The 18844-nt window shown below is 44.7% G+C and overlaps 1 protein-coding gene and 1 long non-coding RNA gene across 2 annotated transcripts in view; one reads left to right on the top strand and one right to left on the bottom strand.

Moving 5' to 3' along the window:
• ZBTB7C (zinc finger and BTB domain containing 7C) overlaps positions 1-18844 on the top strand; it is a 311453-nt gene that overhangs the window by 22679 nt on the left and 269930 nt on the right. The window lies entirely within an intron of this gene.
• On the bottom strand, positions 1741-17092 carry LOC311596142. Its single transcript, XR_014778730.1, has 3 exons — positions 16959-17092; positions 2847-2932; positions 1741-1839 (listed from the first exon to the last, which is right to left on the bottom strand). It is a non-coding gene; the product is annotated as an uncharacterized lncRNA (long non-coding RNA).

The following is an 18844-nucleotide window of genomic DNA, read 5'->3' as shown; positions in this document are numbered from 1 at the left end:
TTAGTACTGAAGATGTCTAGAAGAGGCGCAGTGGGGAGGGTGGCAGGGAGCCCCAGTGGCTTTGTGGATGAGGTGTTTTAAAAGGCAACTGGGATTTCAACTACAAGGAGGAAGCAGACTTATGAAATAAGCTAGCATAGCCAATCAGGCCACCGTGCAAGGTGGAAGCCAAGCTTTCGGTCAAATGGCACATTTTGCTACATTCAGATGCCACTTAAGATAGCATTGACATGCTGGATGTGGTGGCGCACGCCTTTAATCCCAGCAAGAGGCAGGCGGATCGCTGTGAGTTCAAGGTCAGCCTGGTCTACAAAGTGAGTCCAGGACAGCCAAGACTACCCAGAGAAACCATGTTTCAAACAAAACAAAACAAAACAAAAGATAGCATTGACATTTCTTGCTTGTATATATTCAGGTGACAGGGGCCCCAGATCTGTTTTTTCTTTTTCTTGCTCTTCTCTCTTCGGCTCATTTTAGTACTTCTGGTTTCTCGGGTTTGAGGAAAGGTAGAGGCAAAGAGATAGGAAGGTCAAACGCTTGTGTTTTAGATCCCCTGAAGCTCTGGAATGCTGCAGAGAGGGCAGCTGGCTGCCAGGGGTCAACAGTGAGCTGGGATACGCTGTGGCTTTCAGGTGACTTTGTTTTCTAGTGTTCTCAATTTCAGCGGCTGTTTAGCAATAAAGAAAGCCTCATTTACTCTGAGCGGCTGTTAGGATGGAGACTGGCTTGTCGGGTGAATGAAGGATATGCTCCCCTCACCCCCACATACCCTTATGGGCCTTTCCAACCCCTACCCCCAGGAGGGCTTCCTGCAATGCTGTTGGTGCACCTTAACTTGCTATGGTAAAACCTATAGTGCCTCCACATCCACTCCATTCACACTAGGCTTCCACTGCCCCAGAGAGGCCTATCATCTCTGACCTCTGCACACCCTGACCCCAGCAACTCAGCTGTTCTAGAACATGCCATCACATTCCATGTCCCTGCTGAGTCTTCCTCATGGTAGTCCTTAAATTTGCCATGTCTTATTTCACTCCTATGAAAGCCCGATTTGCTCTTTAGAAGTCACTGAGCCCACTTCCCACTCTGAGAAGTCGTCTTGGGTTACAACCGGAATGAATTCCTCCTACATCAGTGTGAGCTGTGAAGGCAGAGAGCACAGAGAGATGCACTGGGCAGTGTTGGAAAGACCTGGCATAGATTTGAGGCTCCAGTGAAGTTTAGAGACTGGGGGGCAGGGGGCAGGGGGCATCGGGAGCTCTGTTGGCTGGCAAGACGGTAAGCCTGGGATTTCCTTTCAGTTGCTTCCAGTTATGGCCTTGCCTCCTTGTAGAATGGCATGGAGCCACTGGCTTTCTCTAGGTTTCCACTTGCATCCCCCAGCAGGTCTGTGCCCAGGCTGTCTTCCACCATCTTGCTTATAAGGGTGTTTGTATATGTTTCTTTCTATTCTATGGCTGGGATTTTCCAGAACAGCTCTGATTTGTGGCTGGAAAACATGCTTCCTGTGGTTGAACCTGGTCTCTGTCACTAAGTCTGTCCCCACACCACCCACACATAGGTATCAGGCCTCTTTGTATCTACCATGTTAGGGAGGGCGAGTGTTAGTTAATGGATGGACAGCGTAGGCTCCCAGTGCAAGTTCACCTGTCTGTTAGGCTGGTGTGTTTCTCCCTCCCTCCCCTCTGCTCCACCCTCCATCTGTTCTTTCATGTGTCACTTCCAGTGTGGAAGACTTACTGTTGGGGGAGGGAGGGAGGGCGGGCTTTTCTCAAGTCTCAACAGAAGAGAACTGATGGTCCCTGAGCAGATGGGAGGATGCTCCTCGTCAGATTGGACCTAAGGTATGTTCAAAAGAGAGAGGAGTCCATTGTTGGCGAGCATCTCTCCAGATTGCAGCCTTGGTTGGTGAGAGAGGGGAGAGGAGGACAGCTGGGCAGGCAACGGTCTGGCCCCTGTGCCAAGCTTCTGGTTTCTACGGCTAAACCATGAGGGGTTAAAAAGACTGTATCAGAGGCAATGGAAAAAGAACATTTCCTGCATGAGTCAGGGCGACTGAAAAGGGGGTTCTAAGAGGGCTTTGTAGACACCCAGGGGCCACGTGTCTATCCCACTGGCTGCCTTTAGCTAACCAGTGACCTGGCAAGAGTCAAGAAGCAAGCTGGCCACACAATGCCTGCTGGGAACCACAAATCACAACTCTGCAAACACCCGGGGCTTCCTGTGAGTCTCTGAACTGCTGGCTGGAAGAGGCCAGAGATGCCTATGTGCTTCACTTCTCTGGGCACATCCACCCAGCCCTATTGCTTCCTCTCTGTGGCCTGTGTGTTTCTGGAAGGTCTGGCCCTGTACAGGCTCTGTTATACCCATGTCACTAGTATGTATGTGTGGACTTATAGCAGTGGTGGTGTCTTTGCATGGTGTCATATCCCTTCTCTGTTCACACTCAATTCATAGCCCCTCTCTGGCCACACCCCATGACAGGATACATAGTTGCTGGGTTTCTAAAACCAGTAGGCCAGGGCAGTAGCTCATTGGTTCTAACCCAGTGATCCCAACCAACCTCTGCAGAGGTCACAGACATCTTCATTGTCACGTGCCACAGGGCTCTGCCAATATGCTGAGCCTTCATTGCCTCCCAAACAGAAAATATAGACTCCAAGGTGAATAAGATCTGTCATCCAGGAAGGGGTAAACATAGATAAAGTGTCTCCTAAATATACCCCAAGCCTCCCTGAACTCAGTTCAATTCCAACTTTGTCATCATAATCTCATTCAGCCAAGGATACTGGTGCCTTTAGGCAGCTCAGCTGTGATGTGAGGCTGTGCGCAGTACCAGGACTCACCGAAACAGCACTTCTCTCTACCCCTCAGGACTTCCAGCTTCATCTCACTGGCTCCACCTCCGTTTCTGCTTGTCTGCTTTAGGCCCCTGTAATGTAAAATGTGTTCATGTGGAAAGAACCATGCCCAGAGCCCCTCCTAGTTGTGAGCCTAACAATGCTCACTCCTCAGGATTCTTTTATTCTGATGCCCAAGGTCCAGTCTCTGTCAGAGCCATGAGTCCCCTGAAAGCTTTTAGCCCCTCCCAGGCTCCACAGAACTGCTCATCTGCTCATCTGCTTTCCTAGGATATGCTAAACTCCTATGTACCTTTCTCCCCATATCTTTTTACTAATTCTTAAAACAACAACAATAACACACATGTGCGCGTGCGTGCTCGTGCGTGCACACACACACACACCACACCCATAACACACACACACACACACACACACACACACACACACACACACAGAGAGAGAGAGAGAGAGAGAGAGAGAGAGAGAGAGAGAGAGAGAGAGAGAGAGGAAGGCACACACACTCCAAATTAGAGTTGTCGACAATTAAATAAATTTAATTGAAACACTTAAATGCTTAATTAAATATGCATCTAATTGTAAACAACCCCAACAACTAAGGGTATAAAAAAGAAGTGTGACATATTCTGCTAGCCTTAAGTCTCATCAGCCTAAAAAAGACCATAACTTAATTTTCTACAGAAGTTTTGTTGGGAGGGACTGGGAACTGACTGGTCTTTGGAAACTAAGATGATGTCATCTTTAGAGTCCAGTTTCTGGAAACCAGTTGCCACGTGGCCAGGTTAAGGGAAGAAGGAAACAGAGGTTTGAACTGCAGCTCTTGTTAGGCAGGTCATAGAGTGTTCCTGTCCCCCACTGTCACCTCCAAAAGGTGGAAGGTACACCTTGAGAATTTAGATAAACTGATAGTTGGTCCTGTTTTATTGTCTGGGTAATTTTTAAGTTTCCAAGCCTTGACATTCCATGGGCTCCTGGTGCAGATTCTCCTAACCTGCTTTGCACGTGGCTAGACCTGTGCACCTCGTAGGCTAGGCACCAGCAAAGCAGGGACAGTGATGCTCTGAGGTTGGCCGTGTGACTTTTGAATTACATTGTTACAATTTCTGCATTATTCATTCTTACTCTCTTTATGGCTTGGATTATAATAAATAGACATTTTAAAAAGTGAAGAATATTTAGGTTTCTCTTCTGTAAGAACAAGTGTTGTGACAGAGGCTGTGTGACACTAGGGGGTGGGTTCCGAAGGGGAGTTCTCATAGATGCTGTCAACGACTTCACTTCTATTGTTTTAAGAGATTTATATACCCACTTACTATGAAAACAGTGAAACTCACTACAGCACAGGGAAGCTACATAATGAGAATAGCTCGGCCTTCTTGCTGTAATTTTCCACCTTTTAGTAATTTTTAACAAATGTTTTACAAATGTATAAAAATATACTGTTTTTCTTCTCATTTGCCTCTTAAGAAGCAATTGTTTAAAAAAAAAATCTCACTCAGATGGCCATCACTAATTGGACTCAAGGAGTTATTAATAATAGTTTTTTTTTAAAAAAAGGGCATGAAGTTGGGGGGTATGGGGTGGGGGGCACTAGGGAGAGCTGGAGAAAGGTAGTGGCAAGTAAATATGCTCAATGTGCTCAAAATACATTGAGGATGGGTGTGGTGGTGCACACCTTTAATCCCAACACTTGAGAGGCAGAAGCAAGCAGATAGGTCTCTGTGAGTTCAAGGCCATCCTGGCCTACATAGTGAGTTCTAGGCCAGCCAGGGCTACATAGTGAGACCCTGCCTCATAATGGAGCAAACAAAAACACATTGTATACATGTATGACGCTTTCAAAGAAGAAATGCAAATACTAAAAAAAAAAATTCTTGCTCAGCCAGGTGTGGTGGTGCACACCTTTAATTGCAGCATCCAGGGAGGCAGAGGCAGGTGGATTGCTGTGAGTTCGAGGCCAGCCTGGTCTACAAAGTTGAGTCCAGGACAGCCAAAGCTAACATAAAGAGACCCAGTCTTGAAAAAAAAAACCCGAAAAGAATTTCATGCTCTCAAATTTTTATACTCACATCTCTTTTTAGAATTCTTGATTTTTCAGTTTTAGGCATTGTCCATTGGTTCCTCAGTAGTGGAAAGGTGAAAATATAATTCATTCCTTGCACCTACCCTTTCTCTCACACTATAATACATTTATCAAGCACAGTTTTGTTCCCTTGGACTCCCTGCTCCCCCATGAATACATAATGCATTCGTTTCAATTGTTATGTGACTTGCATCCCTATGGGAAGAGCAATAAGCTGCCATGATGCTCTGCTGTGTGATCAGCACGGCCAGCGCAACAAGCAGGCACGGGGCTGCTAATTCTGAGCAGAGGCTTAAGAGAGAGTGGGTCCTACTGGATTGTTTGTCAGCCAAAACTAAGAAATGAAAACTTCCCAAGGAGGGACTGGCCCTGCTACCTAGATTCTACAATGAACAAGCCATGCAGCGTGTCCATGGGTTGTGCAGAGCTGGGTCTCTAGATGAAGTAAGTAAGAAAAAAAAAAAATATATATATATATATATATATAATTTTCTTCCTGGTAACCTGTTGAGATGGTTTTGTTACTGCAGTGTAACCTAGTAAAGACTAGACATCAAGTGTTTACTTGTTGTGACTAAGAACATGTTTTGACACCAGTGAGGCTGGTACTTTTTGGAAAGTCCTTGTTCTCTCTGGAGTTGACTATATACTGTCTCTCTTTATGGTCCTGCCGTCATCACACACGGGGTTATTTGAATCTCTTCTCTGTTGGGTCTTGTGTTTCTTACATTCCACAGCTTGCTTTCAGTAACCCACAGACAGACCTGACAGGCATGCCCAGTCTGGGGTTCATGAGCTGCGTAATGCTGTATCATGATGCCAGAAGGCTGGATAATTCTCCATCAAGTAGCTTCCTAAGAGCCAGCGCATGAGACATTACTGGAGGCTTTGACTGTCTGTAAGTTTCCTCATTCTGCCATTGCGCTTGATAGTTTAACTGGATATAGAATTCTAGTTTGGTGGCAATTTTCCTTAAGTTTTGTTTTTTTACTATTATTTTATTTTCTAATACTTTTAATACAACATATTTTGATCATATTCTTCCCTCTTCTCAAGCCCTTCCAGATCCTTTCTCCCCTGTTACTCACTATGACTGGGTGTCATTATGCACCTTTGGCTCGTCTAGAACTCTATAGATCAGGCTGATCTTGAATCAGAGATCTCTTTGCCTCTGCCTCCCAAGTGCTGGGATTTAAAAAGGCATGGACCAGTATGTCTGACCTTTTTTTTTTTTTTTTTTTAACTTCGAAGGCATTTATTTTATCTTTTAGATTTTAGTGATTATCATTGGTAAGTTTAAAACTATTCTTGTTTTTTTATCTTTTGTGTGTAGCCCTATATTTTCTATTTGCAAGGTTGTAGGACTTTTAAAAATAATTTATTTTAAAAATTAATTTAGCACTTATATGTATGAATGGTGCCTGAGTATGTGTGTGTGTGTGTGTGTGTGTGTGTGTGTGTGTGTGTGTGTGTGTGTGTGTGTATGTATGTATGTATGTATGTATGTATGTATGTATGTATGTATATGTGCCCCTTGTGCATGCAGGTGCCTGTGGTGGCCAGAAGCAGATGTTGGACCCTCTGGAACTGGAGATATAGATGGTTGTTGAGCTGCCCTATGTGGATGCTGGGCAGTCAATCTACTTGCTTTGCAAGAGCTCTCAACCTCTCAGCCATCTCTCTAGCCCATAAGAGCAGTTTGCTTTAGACAATTACACATTGATAGAATTATTGTGATTTCCCCTAGTTCTCCAATGCTTCACAGTCAGTGGCCCTGTTAGCATTTTACATTAATAGCCACAGTTAATTAGTCAATATGGACACATAATTGCTAAGTAAATTTTTCTCAGAATTCAGATTTCTTTAGTGTCTTCCCCAAGTTCAGGGTTCCGTGCAGGATGCCACATTACAGTTGGTCATCATGTCTCTTCAGATCCCTCTTGGTTTGTGACAGTTTCTCAGCCTTCCCATGTTTTACTGACCACACAGCTTTGGGGAGTATGGGCCATGTATTTTGTTGGATGTTTCCCAACTGGACCATACCTGATACTTTTTCATGACTGGACTGGAAGGATATGGTTTAGGGAAGATGACCGCAGAGGCATGGTGGCATTTTCATCACTCTTCATCAGTAAAACCCACCAGTCATATACTTCACCTTGATTATTTGGCTCAAGGCCGAGCTCATCAGATTCCTCCTTTACAAATACAGTTATTCTTAATTTCCTCCCTTTCCTTACTTTTGTCTTTGGAAGGACGCTTGACATGGCGCAGGTGGTAATGGGAGTTGGGCTTTGTCTCCTGAAGGATGTACTATCTGCATAAAATATTTAGCATCCCTCTGCGTGGGACAGTGTTTTAGTTTTGCTCATTTTAAAATCCCTTGTTTGTTTTACTCATTTAGTTATTTACATTACTATGTACTTATGAATACTCATTTTTATTTTAGATTATAAAAAATACCCTGCTTTGACTCTCTGCTTGTTCCATGTTGGCCACTGGTAGCGCTGTCTATCGGTTCGTATTCTCACCGTCTTTGGTAGCCCCGTCATCAGTGTGTGCATGTCCAGGCTTATCTCATATATTTTCCCTCCTTGTCCTAAAATCAGCCACTCCTCTTAGAAATTTGTGTTAGAAACAAAGATCAGGACACAGGCTGTGTTGTCACTGGGGCGTTTCTAGACTTTCAGATTATCGTGACAAGGATGCACGTGGGTGCACCAATCCCTTTGTACACTCGTATCGGTGAGTACTTCTATTGTGAGCCCCTGCTGATGTCTCCATCTCTAATCCACTGGCACAAGACTTACATTAGCCTCTATGCTTATCCTATAACCACCTATTCCAACAGTAAGGAACTTAACTCTCGTCCTCTGCCAACCATTTAGTTGACAGTCACCTCCAGAATAAAGGTGTCACCTGTGTCACCTTGTGAGGGTCGTTAGCCTGTATCTGCATAGAGGAAACTTCCCATGCAGAGTCAGTGCTATGGACCAGCGCTGGTCTTTAGTCTCCACACTACTCTCCTTCTCCTCCCTCCCTCCCTCCCTCCCTCCCTCCTTCCCTCCCTCCCTCCCTCCCTCCCTCCTTCCCTCCCTCCCTCCCTCCCTCCCTCCCTCCCTCCCTCCCTCCCTCCTCCCCTCCCTCCCTCCCTGCCTCCTTCCCTCCTCTCTTTCTTTCTTTCTTTCTTTCTTTCTTTCTTTCTTTCTTTCATTTTTCTCTTTCCTTTCTTATTTCTCTTCTTTTTCAAAATTAACTTTTGATCAACATAAAAGTAGTAGGCTTTATTTTGACATTTTCATACATAGGTGTCACTATACTCTGTACTCTCAACTCCTGTCCTCCTCCCTCCTCCTCTCTTGCAGGCCCCTTCCTTACACCAAGTAGTAGCTCTTTCTGTTTTCATCACATGCGCATTTCACTATCCTCTACTACCTGCTTCCCTCCCATGAGCTCCCCTCTATGGTCTTCTTTCTAAGACATACCCCCCCTCCCTCTCCCTCTCTCTCCCTTCCTCCCTTCCGCCCCTCCCATCCCCCTCCCTGCATGTGAGAGAAACCATGATATTTGTCTTTCTGCTTCTGGCTTATTTTGCCTAATATAATGATTTCAAGCTCTATAAATTTTTATTCAAAGGTCATACTTTTGTTTTTCTTTACAGCCGAATAAAATTTGGTTGCGTATGTGGGAAGCAGAATTCCCCTAAACTAAAAATACCACCAAACCACTAATGCTTCCCTGTTGTGCTTCTGTATCCCATTTCCTTTGCTCATTCATTTGTTGGTGAGTATCTAGGCTAGTTTTATTTCCTGACTACTAGAAGCTTCTGCAGTGGGACGACTGGGAACCTCCAGGCTCACACTCAGCAATGTGATATCTGGATCATAAGGAGGTGTTTTGGGGAGGCTCCATGTTGATTTTCACAGTGGCTAGGCTACTTCACAGTCTCACCTGCAGTGTGTTTGTCCCTCCTTCTCAGCATCTTCACTGGCATTTGGGGGCTTTAGTTCCTCGGTGGCAGCTGCTCTGAGATGACATAAACTCTCAAGATGGTTTTGATTTGCATCTCCTTGATGTCTAAGGGCGATGAACTTTTTTTTTTTCAAGTTCATTTGGCCTTTCCTATTTCTTCCTCTGAAAACTGTCCATTCACAGATACTGTTAGAGAATACAACAACCAAAATGCGGAGAATAGGCAAGAATGGGGTACCCAGCCCCATTTGATGCATTCACAGCCCAATGCTTGCATTTAAGGCTCAGGGAACATCATGGAATAAGGGGTGGAAAGAGTAGAAGAGCCAGAAGAACAGGAAATCTGCTATGAGATTGTGTCTCCGAGAAACGATGGAGAAGATTCTCCCAGGATTCCCAACAGTATGACTGCCTAAAGAGAACCCAGACAAGTACACCAACTGACGTGCTTGTAGCTCGCTATCCATAGACAACAAACAAATGACCTCGGAGAAAGGGACAATTAATCTTTCTTAGGAATGAACTCAATTATTCAATACCATATGGTCAGCCCTGAAATAACATTATATGAACTGTGCAGGCTGTATTTATGGGTTTAAAAAAATAGAATAGCTTTATACACTTAAAAAAATTGGTGCCCCCAATTTGATCACTTCCCCCTTGGTGAAGAGGTCTTGCGGCTCACAGAGGAAGGGGAAAGAGGCTATCCGGAGGAGACCTGATAGGCTGTGTGATCAGATGGTGGGGGAGGAGGTCCTCTTCTGTCAGAGGTCTAAGGGAGGGGAATAGGGCGGAAGAGGGTGGGAACGGGAAGATTATAAGTGAGGGGATAACAATCAGGATGTAATCTGAATAAATTATAATAAAAATTAATGAAAAATTTATTATGTATAGTGTTCTGCCTGCAGGCCAGAAGAGGGCACCAGATCTCATTATACATGGTTGTGAACCACCATGTGGTTGCTGGGAAATGAACTCAGGACCTCTGGAAGAGCAGTCAGTGCTCTTAACCTCTAAGTCATCTCTCCAGCTCCTGTCTTTAGGTGTGTGTGTGTGTGTGTGTGTGTGTGTGTGTGTGTGTGTGTGTGTGTGTGTACAATAACAACTTTAATAGGGGGTTATATGGGAGGGGTTTAAAGTAGAAAATCAAAAGGCAGAAAAGATTTAATTTCTTTTAATTTTTAAAAAATTTAAAAAGAAAACTGTCTCTTCAATTCATTGGTCTATTTACTAATTGGATGATTTGGGATTTGGGTATTTAAGTTTAGGAGTTATTTATAGATTCTATATATTAATATATATTATATATAATATATAATTATAATCAGTTATCAAGGGTGTTCCCATTCTGTATGCTGCCTCTTCATTCTGATGGTTGCTTTCTTTGCTGTGCAGAAGATTTTTAATTGCATGAGATTCTCCTTGTCAGTTCTTGCAGTTTTCCCTAGAACTCGAGTCCTTTTCAGGAAGCCATTTAGAAGCATGTTTCCTGTTTTTGTCTAGCAGTCTCAGAGCTTTTGATCCATTTGAACTGGTTTTGTGTAGAGTGAGAGATACAGATCTAGTTCTCCTCTTTGGTATATGGTTCATCACTGAAGGAATTCAGGACAGGAACTCAAGCAGGGCAGGAACGCGGAGGCAGGAGGTGATGCAGGGACCATGGAGGGGTGCTGCCTACTGGCTTGCTCAGCACGCATTTTTGAAGAACACACGACCACAAGCCCAGGAGAGCACCTATAATGGCTTGGGCCCTCCCCCATCAATAATTAATTAGAAAAATGCCCTACAGGCTTGTCTACTGCCTGGTCTAATGGTATTTTCTCAATTGAGGCCCCCTCTTCTGATGACTTTAACTGTGTCAAGGTGCCATATATGTAGCCAGTACAGGCTGTTTTAAGTAAGTGACCTGTCACCTGGAAATAGGGATAATTTTAGTTTTTCATTTCTCATTTCTACTCTTCTTTTTCCTGTTGTATTTCTCTAGTTGAAATTTCAAGCACCATAGTGGAAATGACTATAAAGAGTTGTCATTTTGTCTCAATCCAGACTCCAGAGGAAGTGTTCTCAGTTCTTACTGGATTAGTGTAATGTTGTCTATAGGGTTCTTATGTTCCTAGTTTCTGTAGTGAGAATTTTGGTTTCTTGAAAAACCCAGTTATGCTATGTGCATATATGTTTTTGTTTTAATCCCAGATGTGGGATATGGGGCTGCTTTAGATTGTCCACAGCAGCTAACAATGTGTCTCGTGCTCTGGCAGAGGCGTGATTCGTGCCAGCCCTAGATAGTTTAATTCTGGGAACTCTGGGGAGGGCCTGTGGTGGCTACTGCTCCACTTGCTGCTGCCCCTCTGCCACTGCTGGTCCCTGCTATTGCTGGATTGCTGGTTTGGCAAAGATTGGACTTGCTCCAAGGAACCTACCAGCCTTAATCAGCAGGAAATAGTCTAAAGAGGTCTATAGTCCGTTCCCCTCTTCTCACCCACCTAGTGTTGGGGGGCTTGGAGAAGGGTAGTAGACATAAGAACCAAAATCAAATAGCTAAAAAAAAAATACACAACAGGTTTCTTCAGGTTCATCTCCTTATCACAAGGAGATGAACTTTGCCAAAGGTCTTTTCTACATCTACATTGAGATGATCATGTGACTTCTGTCCCTAGCCTATTTATGTGCTGTACTACATGTGTTGATTTGTGTATGTTCCACTCCTGGAATGGAATCAACTTGATTGTGGTTGTATGAGTTCCTGAATGTATTCTTGAATTTGGTTTGCAAAATTTTTATTGAGAGTTCTTACCTCTATAGTCATCTTGAACATTGGCTTTTAATTGTCTTGTTGCTTTTACCCAGTTTTATTGTCAGGGTAATGCTTGCTTCATACACTGAGTTTGGTGGTGTCCTTTTCCTTTCAATTTTGTGGGACACTTTGAGGAATGCTGGTGTTCATATTTTCTTAAGGGTGTGTAGGGGCTGCAGAGAAGGGGATGGCTCAGTACTGGTTGTACAAACGTGAAGACCTGGGTTTAGATTCCAGAACCCACTTAAAAGCAAAATAAAGTGGTCTACACCTACAAATCAGCCCCAGCAGTGGTAGGCAGATCCCGGGGAGTCTCTGGACAGCCAGCCTCATCAGTGGAGAGTTCTAGGTTCAGTGCATGACCCTGTCTCAAAAATTGAGGTGGAGAGCATTAGAGAAGGCATTTGATGTCAACCACTGGATCGCACCTACACTTGCACCTGCACAGGTAAGTTGTGTGTACACAGACAATCAATCAATCAATCAATATTAAAATTATTTCACTGTGACCTGACAAGATAAACCACTGTTGTGATTTTTTTTTATTTATGTGTAGTTTGACTCTGGAGTGTCTTTGATGATTTTTATTTCAGCTAAATATGAGAGTGGGAGAGTTGAAGCCACTCTCTGCTGTTTTAGGGACCCGTATGACTGACCCACTAGTGTTTACTCAATAGCATTGGAAGCTGTGGTATTCGGAGAATATATACTTAATTGTCACATCTTCCTGGTGAATTGTACCTTTATTAATATTTAGTGTCCTTCCTTATCCCTTCTGACTAATTTTGGTGGCTCTGCCAGCTTTGCTTGGTTGACTTTTACTCCTGTGAGTGCTTGGACCAATGAGGTGTAGTTCTTGGAGACAACAGACAGTTGGATCTTGTTTATCTGTCCTGTTGGGAAATTTGTGCCTCTTTCTTGATGAGTTGGTAGAAGTTGGTTAATTCCTACCATTTTGTTGGGTTTTCTGGCTTGGTTGGATTAGTTTCTTATTCTTTTCCTTCTCTCTTATTAGTTCTGAGTTTGCTGTCTTACTGTGTTGAACGTGACAGGTCCCTCCCCAGCTTTCCCTTATTCTCCTGTTCCTTATCGTGAAAGTTGCCTTTCCTGTCCTCTCATAATTGGTATTCTTCTCTCGCTCAGTGTACACTGTTTTTCTAAGTATTCTCTGTGGCTCTGACTTTGTGGTCATGAGCTGCCTCTGTTTGTGATTGCATTAAAATGTCCTGAGTTCTCTATCCAAAACTTCCATGGGATTAGCAATGTTGGTTAGAGCCTGAGACACTTCATTCTGCCTCCCGGATTCATAGCTGCTGGTGAGGGATTGATGATATTCCTATGTGTTTGGCTTTTCTAGGAGAGCAGACATTTTATGCTGTACAGTTTTTCATATCATTTCTTTGCTTTATATTTCTAATATCTGGACTATGATCTATGAAGAGGTCCTTGTCTGGTCATGCCTTTTTATTCGTTTAAAGTGCCTGTTGTGTTTGGATATGTTTCTTTTTTTTGTCATAGTTGGAATTTTTTCTTCTATAATTTCATTGAATTGCTTCTCTATGCTTTTGGTTTTCATTCTGCTCCGTGGATGCTTAGCTTTGGCCTCTTTCTGTGCCTCATCTCTCTTGGATGTTTTGCTGGTGCCCATTCATCTTTTTTTCTATCATGCTGTGTTTCCTTAGCCACACCTTTCACTCCTCATATGCCTGCTTGAGCCGGACGGTGATGCTTTCCAGTGTGTTTTATTTTGATTCACTGAGGTTTTCATTTCTAACATTTATATATATTTTTTCAAAATTACAACTTCTTTGTTGGCTTTTTCTTCCATGTTGTTGATTTTCTTACCCAGTTTTCTGACTTTCTCATCTATGTCTCTGGCTTCCCTCTCCAGGTCCTGACTTTCTCTCCTTCACCCATCTGTGTAAGTTTGTGTCTTCTTTGTGTCCATTGCTTGTTATCAGGAAGCAGCTTTTCAAGTCTTTCCCTTGAACTTTAACCATCTCTGGAGCCTTGTAGTCAGTAGCTGAGGGGCTGAGACCTTTTGGAGGAGCTGGATTGTGATGCTTTTTGTGTGTGTGTCTACACTGGGACAGTGCACCTGCTGACTGACATCTCTTCCAGTTTTGGGGATCTTCTTCTAAGCACGCTGCTCCTGAAGGCTCACCCTGGTACCTTTCACCTGCTGTGACCACGCAGCTGGGGTCGGATTGATTTGCCTTGCATTTCTTTTTAGCTCACCACCCTTTTGTTTCTCCCTATGGAAGTCTCATTCTCCTGTGACTTTTCTGAAGCCCTTCCCGCTTCTCTCTTTGCAGTTAACATCTTATTTTCTTCACTGGGTCACATGCAGGCAGCTTCAAGTCTTCCCTCTCACTTGGATGTCCCTAATCACCTTCTTGGGCTAATACCACAGCCCCAACATTTTTAGTGAGCTTGTTTCATAGGTTTTAAATGCAATTATTGTTTTTTAAAACACCATTCTGCATTCCACCTTGGGAAAATTCTACCTTCAAGGTGTTTTTTTTTTCTTTCTTCTTCTTCTTCTTTTATTAGGGCTTAGTCCATGCACAAGAAGCTTTATAGATTCTGACATATGCGAAGGTCTCTCATTCACCACTATAATTACATGCACAATGGTTTCATCATCACCTGAAATATGCCCTAGATCCACCGATTCTTCCTCCTCCCTTCTCTGGTACCCTTGGTAACCACTGCCTTGTAGTCGCTGTGGCTTTGTCTTCTCTGGACTGTGATGTAATCAGAACCATGCAGTGCACAGTCCTTCAGGTTAGTTTCTTGTAGATCTCAGTAGAAAGTTATGGTTTGTCCACAATTTCTTGCTGCTGAATCATATTTCACTATTTGGATGTACTAAAGTTTTTAATTCATTTAGCTATCGATGGACCTCTTGGTTGTCTCTATTCTTTGGAAATGTTGTGACTGAGTCCACTATAAGACTCCCATGTGGGGGGTTATGTGAGTATACGTTTTCATGTCACTTGACAGACACCATCACAGGAGTATGACTGAGCATTTGAGAAAACTGTTCAGTTTGCTTTAACAAAAATTGCTGAATTGTTTTCCAAAGTGACTATGCTGTTTTGAGCTCTCACCATTAGGGAAGAAGAGCTCTGTGTCCATGATAGAGCTGGTCTTGTCAGTTTGAGAGGGTGAGTTAGTGGAACAGGAATGTTGCCATACTTCTGTTTAAACTCAGTTTCCTAGTGACAAATCATGTTGAACACTATTTCATATAGTCTTTGCTGCCTGTATATCTTTTTTTGGAAATGCCTGTTTGGTTATTTTTGTCATTTTTAAGTGCATTGTTTTCTTATCACCCTTTTTTGTTTTTTGTTTTGTTTTGTTTTGTTTGGCGGAGGTGAGCCTAACCCTTGGCAGGCGAGTCATCTTTCCAGCCCATCTTATCACTGAGGTTTTCTAGCTGTTTGTGCATTTTTGATTCATGTCCTTCCTCAGGGGTGTGTGTGTTGAAAATATATTTGCATTTACTTTATATTTTATGACATAAGGATGGCATCTTGACCTTTTATCAGGCATCGTAAGGTACGTCTCTATAGTTGGAGGCTCATTCAGTATCCTTCCTGGAGAGAGAGAGAGAGACCTACTCTAGGCAGTCGCTCTGAAAGGCCAGTGGGTTAGCATGGGGCCTCTGAAGCACGATGCGAAGGGATGTTTGTTAGTCCTGCCTTTTGGCATCGTGGGTATGTCCTCACCTCTGCCTGGAAGCATTTATTTATCTCTTTCAAAGAATAAACTCCCATCATCTGCTGATCTGGGCAAGGGACCCTTTAGCCAGAGAGACAGCATGAGGCCCTAAACTGCTGTCTAAACATACTAGCAGGCAACTCCACCCCCTTCATCTCCTGTCTCTCCACCCCTACGTGAGGGAGGAGTCAGCACCGCTGCCCGCCCCCATAGTAATTTAACACTTGTCTATCAGATTCCCAGCTTCTAAAATGAGGTTGCCATCCTCTCCTCTCCGCCTCTTCTCACTCATGAATGTTTATGTTGAATTCTTAAAAACTGCTGTTCTTATGCCGGGCGTGGGGGTGCACGCCTTTAATCCTAGCACTCGGGAGGCAGAGACAGGTGGATCGCTGTGAGTTCGAGGCTAGCCTGGTCCACAAAGCTAGTCCAGGACAGCCAAGGCTATACAGAGAAACCCTGTCTCAAAAAACTAAAAAACCAACCAACCAAACAAACAAACAAAAAACACAAACAAAACAAAACAAACAAAAAACCACCACCAACAACAAAAAAACAAAAAACAAAACCCTGCTGTTCTGACTAGGGTTTGCAGAGCAGGTTAAAGGAGATGTGTCTGCTTAACTCGCCATATTTAACCAGTGTCTGTTCTGACCGGGTGTGTCTTTGGGCCTCAGTATGTGTTAAAGACCTGGAATACAACTCCTGCCTCCACATGTTTTCTCTATTAGCACTTGAGGACCAGTTCAAATATCACTCCTCTCAATGCTATCCTGTGCCACCGTCCCAGCCCAGCAGAATTACACCGCTCTTCTGGTGTTTCATACTCAACTCCCATGTTGCACCCTTGGAGTTATTTTTGTGGTTGTCTCCCCTTCTTAGACCAGAACTTTTGGGTCTGCATCATGTTCATGTTCAGATCTCCAGCACATGACATAATTCATAGACTTGAATAAATTCATTTTTAAAAAATTTGTTTTTATTTTGCATGTTATCTATCTATCCATTCATATATCTGTGTGTGTGTATATATATATATATATATGGGTGTGTGTGTGTGTGTGTGTGTGTGTGTGTGTGTGTGTGTGTGTATGTGTGTGTATGTGTGTATGTAAGTGAGCTAAGGTGCTCTCAGAGGCCAGAAGTTTTGGATCCTTCTGGAACTGAAGTTGCAGGGGGTTGTGAGCTGTCTGAAGTGAATGCTGGGAACAGAACTTGGGTCCTCTGGAAAAGCAGTGTACATTCTTAACTGTAGCACCATCTCTTCATCCCCCCAATAGACTCTTAATAAATGGGTGCAGTGTGAGCTCAGAGTTTTATGGACTACTCTGATGGAGTTAGCTTGCCCAAGGCAGCCACTCCCTCATAGCCTGGCAGAGGCAAGTGGGGATCCAGAACGGGTCTCTGAGCACTTGGTCTCAGGCTGGTCAACCTCTGGATTCTGCCTGGACCTTCTCCTAAAGATTCTGGGTTTTCCATCAGGAATGCATAGACCATTGTGGGTGTAAAAAGGTATTGGTACCTGATAAAAGCTGCTTCTCCATGCTCCTGTTCTCCAAGGCAGGAGGTACTATTGGGTGGGGGACTGGTGAGAGGCTGTGTCATTATTCTGTAATTGATGGGCAGGCCAGCTCTCTTCCCTGAGGCAAAGCCCAGAGCATTGGTAGAATGACAGCAGCCTTTACAGAGCCAGGCCACCTGGCTGGACAGGTCTGATGATGACACAAAAGCAGGGAGAGAAACTAAGAGAGGCCAGCTACACACCCCAGCTGCGGAGCGACAGCCTCCAGGGTGCAGGCTGTGGGCCCTGGTGCCCACTCCCAGCAGGAGGCTTCTCTCCAGGGCCCTGGCACTGTTGGTGGAACTCAGAATGTCATCAGCTGACTGACAGCCCTCCTTCCAGCAGTGGGGCCTGGCCTTGGGCAGATTTCAGGCAGCCAGGGGCCTCTCCTCCTCCTCAGACACCATGCCCCCAAACGATAATTAGCCAAGCATTTCTGAGTCGTGGGGGGAGGCCTGAGTTTTCTGAAGGTCTGCCTCTTAAGTAACTCCTGCTGGAGCTGAGTGGCCAGAAAGCCTGGAAAGCCCCTTCCGTCAGACAGTTTTCTGTGCTGTAGACGTGTGTGTATCCATTCTAGAAGCAGATGAGCTCCTTGAGTTAAGGCATTATTGTAGTTAGAACACAAACAGCCGTAAGAAGGACATATTAACCAGTATCAGTCGCCAACAAACACACCTGGTTGCATTAAAATGAAGTCGTGTGAGATTCTTAGACTCCCTTCCTGCCTAGCTCCTGGAGCCAGGAGCAGCAGGTCCCCAGCCACACACTCATAGGCAATCAGGGTGACTCTGCTGCCCACTGCAGTTTGAGGAGTACTGCCCTTATTGTCTAGGAAACGGGGTGGGGGGTGGGGCTGGCGATGGTGGAGGGCACAGGCCATTCCTAAGGTCACAGCTATCGATGGCTGTCCAGAGGCCTGGGGCTTAGTCGTTTTCTTCCTGGCCTCTTAATTTCAGATGACAGCTGGTTGTCAGGGTCAGGAGGACATTTGCATTTCGGAGGGCCCTGTTCCCCCACAAAGCCTGGAGCAGGAATTCTGCATCGCTCAGTCCTTACACAGTCCTGCACAGGTCCCCTTTTCAAGGGCGGAAACTGGGGTTCAGCACAGCTAAACAACTTACCTGAGTGGAGGAAGGATCTCTCTCCCTCCCTCTTCCTTCCTTTTTTCCTTCCTTTCCCCTCTCTTTTTCTTCCTTTTTGTCCTCCCTCCCTCCCTTCCTCCCTCCCTCCCTCCCTCCCTTCCTGCCTTTCTTTGAGGCAGAGTCTCAGATCATTGCCCAGGCTGGCCTAGCACTCACTTTATAATCCAGATGGTCCTAAGATTTGTGGCATCCTGCCTCAGCTTCCCAATGCTGGGATTCCACACAGGCGCCACCACACCCTGCTGGAGACTGGATGTCACCTGGGTTTTGTCTCCTGTGCATTTGTTTACGTTGCACCACTGGCCGTGTACTCTTGATACTGGGTGAGGATGGGAGCACGTGTGTGGTCACGGAGCATGCTAAGGACAGCCTTCTCCCGGAGTATCATGGCATGGAGGGCTTCTCTCCCACTTCCTACCCCCCACCTCTTCCTTTTGAGCACAGACTTCAGTTTAGAGAGCCACGGAGAGATGGAGAAGCGCACCTGCTCTTTCTTCCTTGCATTTGGGTGGGGATTGAGCTTCTAGGAATCTTTGGTGCTCGAAGCAGGGCTGGAGCTTACCAGGGCTGCACACCAGGAGAGGGAAGGAAAAGGGACAGCCTAGGCACTAGAGCCCGAGGGCCAGAGGATGAGGGAGCAGGCTGGGGCACGCAGGCAGGATAGAACAGAAGAGGAAATTAAAGAGCCTCCAGCGTCCATCCAGC

This window comes from Acomys minous, assembly GCF_964271855.1.
Source record: "Acomys minous genome assembly, chromosome: 4".
NCBI lineage: Eukaryota > Metazoa > Chordata > Mammalia > Rodentia > Muridae > Acomys > Acomys minous.
This window is presented reverse-complemented; position numbering and strand designations above follow the sequence as displayed.